The sequence below is a fragment of the Camellia sinensis genome, chromosome 6, assembly GCF_055761805.1.
Source record: "Camellia sinensis isolate YWXY chromosome 6, ASM5576180v1, whole genome shotgun sequence".
Lineage (NCBI taxonomy): Eukaryota > Viridiplantae > Streptophyta > Magnoliopsida > Ericales > Theaceae > Camellia > Camellia sinensis.
This window is the reverse complement of record NC_138966.1, coordinates 22,358,917-22,365,973: the sequence shown is the minus strand read 5'-3', so window position 1 is coordinate 22,365,973 and position 7,057 is coordinate 22,358,917. Positions and strand designations below refer to the sequence as shown.

General features: G+C 35.0%; 1 long non-coding RNA gene across 1 annotated transcript; it reads right to left on the bottom strand.

Moving 5' to 3' along the window:
- Positions 1 to 253: 253 nt before the first annotated feature.
- Positions 254 to 1,417, bottom strand: LOC114279895 (uncharacterized). Its single transcript, XR_014332024.1, has 3 exons — positions 1,035 to 1,417; positions 838 to 887; positions 254 to 698 (listed from the first exon to the last, which is right to left on the bottom strand). It is a non-coding gene; the product is annotated as an uncharacterized LOC114279895 (long non-coding RNA).
- Between the last annotated feature and the right edge of the window lie 5,640 nt (positions 1,418 to 7,057).

Here is a 7,057-nt window from a genome sequence, read left to right as displayed (position 1 = left end):
AGAGAAGAGTCAGGAGTGGGGGCAAGCGGCAAAAATTGGGGAGGGTGTGGTGTGGTGTGGTGTGGTGTGGTGTGGTGTGGGGTGGGGTGGGGTAAGGGATTCTTGACCTATATCTTACTCGTTGTCATTCCTAATCATAACTTACTCGTTGTCATTCCTAATCAAGAATCTTGATTTTTTCAAGAATACACGCAAAAACATATGTTAATTAGTTCAAGCACACACAGCATACATCTATCTCAGGAAAAGAAAGGAAAAGAAAAGGGCACACACAAGATAGAAATTAAACACAGACAATGATGCCAAACATTTTCAGATATTAAAAAAAAAAAAGAAAAGAAAAAAGCACATTCCTAATTCATTTTATCCGCCTACTTTCCACCCTCCTTATGCACAAAAGGGAAGCTTTTGGCCACAAAGGAAAGTTCAGACTAATAAGTGATCACCGACTACATTATCAGAAATTTGACTAGTTGGTTAGGCCTACACAATCGAGGCGTTTCGTTTCAATTGGAAGGTACATGGTAGTATTTCCCTTTGCACAAGCACATGTAAACAATTGGGCATGACTCAGTTGAGCACTTGAATCCCACCATCACCCTCTTGCATGGAAAGCACGATTCGCATGCGTGGGAACAGTCTGGCAGGCTCGAACCAGTTGGGTATAGCTCCATCCCAAGCCCTTCCTTTGCTACATTCTAAGATATTACAACATTGAAAACAAGTAAGAATAACTAAAAAGAACTATTTTTCATAAAATATTTTGAATGTCGCGGTATATAGTAGTTTTTGTAAAGCATTAAAAGGATGACAACATAGTCACTTTTGGAAACAAACCTCCGGGTTCATATGGCTTTCTTGATCTCCATTATAGGTGCCGGAAATGTCTTAAGGAAAAAGCACAAACATAGGTCATCGATGATCCCAAAAAATATATATATATATAAGTAAAAAATAAAAGTTAAACTTTGAGTACCCAAAAATGTGTACAAACTAAGTTATTGGTGATGATGAAAAATTAAGGATGTGCTTACGACGATGAGAAGGGTGGCTTAGAGTGATTGCCATGAAGAGGAATGCAATGGTGAACAATGTGTGAAATCCAAGTACGAGAATGTTCTTCATATTTCTTAAATAATCTTTTTTGTATGTGTTACTGTTGAAGCAAACACACTACAAGTTGGAGAAACTATGACGAGATGTTAGTACATTACAAGAGGAAGTAGAAGATATAGAAGATATTCAAAGGAATTGAAAGAGGAGAGTTTGAGAGGGGAATGTGATGATAGACAATGGCATAAGGCAAACAATATATATGTAGTATATATATATGTGATAAAAAAGGAGTGAGTTGGTTTTAGTTTTAAACGTAGGATGTACATCTGATGCGCTTTACAAGATTCACGGCAACTTTTCCGAGGTTTCACATGATTTGGTGAGCCATCCAAATTTGATAAGTAATATCAGAAATTTTACTCTATCACTATATAATACAAAATCATTTTACACAGAGAACTCACAACATATTCATTTAATCTCCACCTCATACTCAAATTCTAGGCACAAATCTGGGCCTAAATTCTGAATTTGGGATTGTTTGGGGTGTCTTAAATAAGTGCACTTTTTGTCTTTTTGGACTAAAAAATTGAGGAAAAAAATTATAGATGTTTGGGTTAACTTTTTGACTTTTTATGGAAAAATGTGTATTAAAAAATTATATAAATTAGTGTGTAGGAGAAAATTAGAATTGAGAGTTGTGCAGCTGTAATGTTTGACTTTTGGTGAATAGTGACAACTTTTTAATTTTTTGAGTAACTTTTTTAATTTTTAACTTTTTTTCAACTTGCCAAACTTGACCTTACTTAAATTTTATTGAGAGATTTAGGGAGATTGTGATTGGTGGAGATGATAGGATAATAGGGTTCACTACTTTATGTTGAGGATTGGGGAATTGTAATTGATAATTGATACGTAGCAGGAGTCACATGGTGTCCAATGGGCACCGAATAATTTTTGCATAAATGAATTTCTTATTTGATATTTTATTATAAGACGTAAGGTAATATGTATAAATGTTGTGATGCCTCAAATTTTTGGAACATCAAGGGAAATTAAATAAATAAAATGACTTAATAAATCAAAAAGTTGACATTTTAATAAGGCAATCCAACTCTCGTACATAGCGAAATGTTCAAATAACAATAGATAAAAACTTAAAATTATCCAAATACAACATCAAATGAAATTATAAAGTCCTTAATAGCTATTATATAAAATAATATAATTCATTCGGCTCTAATCGGGGTTTCAAGTCAGCCAAGGCTCTACGTTCGCGTCAACTCCATTTCAGCTTCAATTATTTTCTCGCCAAGACTTGGCATAAAACGCCAGGGCAACAAAAATATATGCCATGAGTTTTGCAACACAGTAAGAAAACATAACCAACCTATCATTCTTTTAAAGAAAAAAATAATGAGATTATAAACATGAGGTAACAATATAGTTGTAAACATAAATTACAACCATTAAAATAATTTCAATAATTTTAATAAATTAGGTGACACTCGAAACCTCACCAAAGAGATTTAACTTACCAACCACTAAGCATGACAACGGTTAATTTGAAACCCTCCCTTGGTCAAATATTCAAGTGTTACCAATCGTAACTGCCAGGGATGCCCACGTCCGGAGTTATATACCCAAGCAGTGGCATCCGTGGTCTGCCCCAAGGAAACGGTCTACCAGGGGTACGTAACCTCACTGTGTGCCACCTGCACATCCATCCTTATTCCAAAACCGAATACCGAAAAGAGGTCAAATAAGTCTCGTGCTATCTTAGGATTTCGCGACAATTTACACGAGAATTCTCAAAACCAGGGCTCACCCTGAACAACCGGTATTAACCGTCAACCCTTAATTTCGTACGCTCTTTAAAACCAAGACTCACCCTGAACAACTGGTATTAACCGTCAATTGTTAACTTTGTATATGCCGTTAATCATTTCAGTTAATGTATCATTGGTTAAATTTCGTGTCTCTTTCTTGTTGAGATATTCACAATAATTCAAAATAATGTTATACCAACTCATTAAAATTCGAACATAAAATATTACACATGTCACACAATAATAAACAATTGTACAAAATTTAAATAAACAATTCATTTAAAATCATGTTCCAATTGCCCAAATTTAGTTTTAATTCATCTTAGTAATATCAACCCACAATTCTAAAATATAAATTAGACTTCCCAACCTCTTGAAATTCCATGATGTATATAATACAAATAGATCCAATTTTACTATTAATAACAAAATCAACTTAACTCAATTCTTAACCAAATACTTGATTTATAATCATGGGTGTTCTAAAATGTATCTAAATTGAATAAAATTTTTAAATTACATCACATGCATAGATTAAATAAAAATCTAATTATAAAATCAAAACTTTAGGATTAATTTCAAATTTCCATAAACTTGACTTTTTTTTTTTTTTTTTTTGATGACTCAGGTATCCCCACAGCCGAAGCATGGGACTAATCCTGAGGGCCCTGAAGTTAACGACCGGGCAAACCTCCAGTGGCCCGCACAGTAACCCGTGGGGAGTGTGATTCGAACTTGGGACCTCCAGGAGGAGCAAACTCCCAGACCCCAGGTTTTCTTCCCTCACCCACTGGGCCACCCTTGCGGGTTCCATAAACTTGACTTTCTTAAAACATTTCCTTCATCTCTTCAAAAAGAACTTGAATGACTCAATTTCATATAAGACAAATAAATTCAAACCCAAAAGGGTTATTTTCAAATTAACTTTTATAATTTTGAATCTAATTTAATTCTACACCATTTTACTAATTCCTTTTAATGTACATGAAATTGAAGTTATATGACCCTTAGGAAAATATTTGCATGTATGACATTAAGATTAAAACTAATTAATTCTTCTATATTCAAAATTAAACCAATGTTTAATTTTCCATAAACTTGATTTTTTTTTTTTTAATAAAATTTCTTCCTTCTTTTCTTCAAAACATGAAATCGTTTACCTTAAATTCCTCTAAATCCATAATGCATGTATAAAACACTTATCAAATCCAACCAAATTTTACATCATCAAGCTCAATTTATAATTTGACTTCTTAATTTATATCACAATTTAATCTCAAGCTCATAAACTTTAAAATATGAATTAAATTCTAAAATCTTGAAAACTTACCATGCATGCAATGATAAACTTCAAATATGTGAAGGATGAAGAAAATCAAACTCAAATATTTAATCTCAACATCAATTTCTTAATAATTAATTTCTACTTTATTTTCCATGATCATCCACATGCATGTAACCCATTTCATGTTTAGAACCCAATTTCCTTCATATCTAACCCAAATTTAAACTTATCAATCTTTTACACATGAATTAAATCTAAAACCTTGAAAGTCCAACATGCATGCAAGGATGAATTTCAAGTTTGTGAAAAATAATAGAAATCAAATTCTAACTACTTAATTTCCAAATATATTTCCATGATCTTAACACATAATTCAAAATTTCTTCATCTTCTTGCTAATTCCTATTAATTACATGATTTTGAGTCCAATTCCATCCTTAATTTCAAGTGTGATACAAGGATTTTACAACAATCAAGGTTAAAATCCTTACCTTTAACCTCCCATGGCTGAATTTCTTTTTAATTCCTTGAGTCCTCTCCTTTATCTTCATGTAGATCTCATAAACTCATTTCTCCAAAGTTTCTTCTAGCATAAGAGTTGGACCTCTCTCTCTTACTCTCTCTCTCTCTCTCTCTCTCTCTCCCGTGCACTCTCTCTAATTTGACTCCAGCAAAAACAAAGCTTTGTGACTCCATTCTTCATCTTTTATTTTATTATTTTATTTATCAATTTAGTGGGACACTTGTCCACATAATATGAATCCATGTTTTATTAGCTTAACACACTAATCACACTTGATTTCCAGCACATCACATACACACACACGTGCACTCATCTAAGGCTCCCAACACAACACTCTCACATGCACACACTAACAGATGTCTTTGTACACACACTTTATTTTCAGTACACCCACACCCACATGCACTCTCAATTTTTTAAGCCATTATACTAATTAATTTAATTGAGCAATACTTAGTCTTAATGAATCTTGATTGACACAAAAGTAGTTAATTATAACTAGAGTCCGGATTCTCGGCCGCCGTTGTCGGCGGCCGTCCCAGCAGCCTCCCAAAACGACGTCGTTTTGGCGGTTTTTTTGATTTTTTTTTTTTTTTTTCCTTTCTTCTTCCTGGTTCGTTCGAACGAACCAGAGGGGGGAGGGGAGGGGAGGGGAAGAAGAGAGAGAGGGGGAGGGGAGGGGAGCCGCCGGTGGGCCGGACTGGAGGGGGCCATTATCACCGGGGGAGGAGGAGGAGGAGGAGGCGGAGGCGGAGGCGAGGCGACGATCGGACGGCTGGACGACCTGCGACGGCGGAGGCGAGGCGAGGCGGAGGCGACGATCGGACGACCTGCGACGGCGACCCTCCCCTCCCCTGCGACGACCTGCGACGGCGACGAAGGAAGAAGAAAGAGAAAAACCAGAACGAAGAAGAAGAAAAGAAAAAAAAAAAAAAACCCCCAAAACGACGTCGTTTTGGGGGGCTGCCGGGTAGGGCTGCCGGGTAGGGCGGCCGAGGATCCGGATTCTTATAACTAATCTTAAATCTCACCTAATTTAATTAGTCTAATTGACTTCCATTAGAGTCTGATTAAATATATTATTTTTTTTTATATATAAAAATACGGGATTTTTCAGTTTAAAAATATACAAACTGTTAAATTCAAAATATTGTGAATAATTACTTAAGAAAATTGAATATATATTATTTTCGTTATATAAAAATACGGGGTTTCACAAATGTGGAGCCTACTGTTTTTGTGTCTAACTACAAAAAAAAATCAAATAAAAAAATTATTTATGTATGCAATCCAAGTAACATTATGCATGAATTTATTTCAATATGTACACAATAGAACATGATAATGGTCCATATTTATGTACGCAATAATGTTACGTGTACAAAACCTTAATATATATAGCTTCTTTTCATTCAAAATGAATGTACAATTTATATTAATTTTTTCTTTTTTAGACCTATTGTAATGATTATTGGATTCCAGCACCTACACCCATCCTTCTCAAAAATCAGATTTCAAATTCAGCTCTACTTCTCTCTGTGATCTCCCCACTAGTGCCACAATAAGGGACCGAATAGCTAATGAATTCTCTTTTTCCCCCTCCCGTTGCTTTGTTCATTTTCTCTCTTCCTCTCTCACGATTGGAATCTCCTGATAAACTCATTTGGGGCTTCTTTCATTCAGAAGACTTCACTGTTAGCTCAGCATATCATCTTCATATTAATCTGAAGCGTCAAGAGATGTTTCTTTCATCTACTTCGTATTCATCTTCTTCTTCTCCTTATGATTTAAAGCCTTCCTCCACTTTTCACACCTCTTGGCCCAAATGTACTTGGGGGCAACTTTGGTCTATTCCATTTCCTTTCAAAATACAATTCCTTATGTGGCAAATCTGCCATGATTGTCTCTCTTGGTGAGGTTTTTTCAAGTATGTCCTTTTTGCCTTAGGCACATTGAAACCTCCATTCACATTTCTTTACTGTGATTTTGTTAGACCAATTTGGTTTGATTCTCAGCTTGATTTTTTAACTTCCACAATCCAGTCATCTTCTTTGTCCTATTGGTTGGGGTTTGGGTTTAATTTTGCCTTTAGTTGCAAGCCTAAACAATTGGATATTCTACTCCAAATTTCCTGCATATTGTGGACCATTTGGGATGCTAGGAATAAGATTGTGTTTGATTTGAAAAAACTGTACCCCATGCAAGTTATGCTTCAAGCTAACGTTCTTTACTCTTCCGTTTCACAAGCACTCACTATCTCTTCTCGTAATCTCTTTGCTTACCAACTTTTAGTTGAGCCTTACACTCAACTTCAACCCCCCTCGTGCACCATCCTCTAAATCCTTTAATTTTTTTTAAACCAAT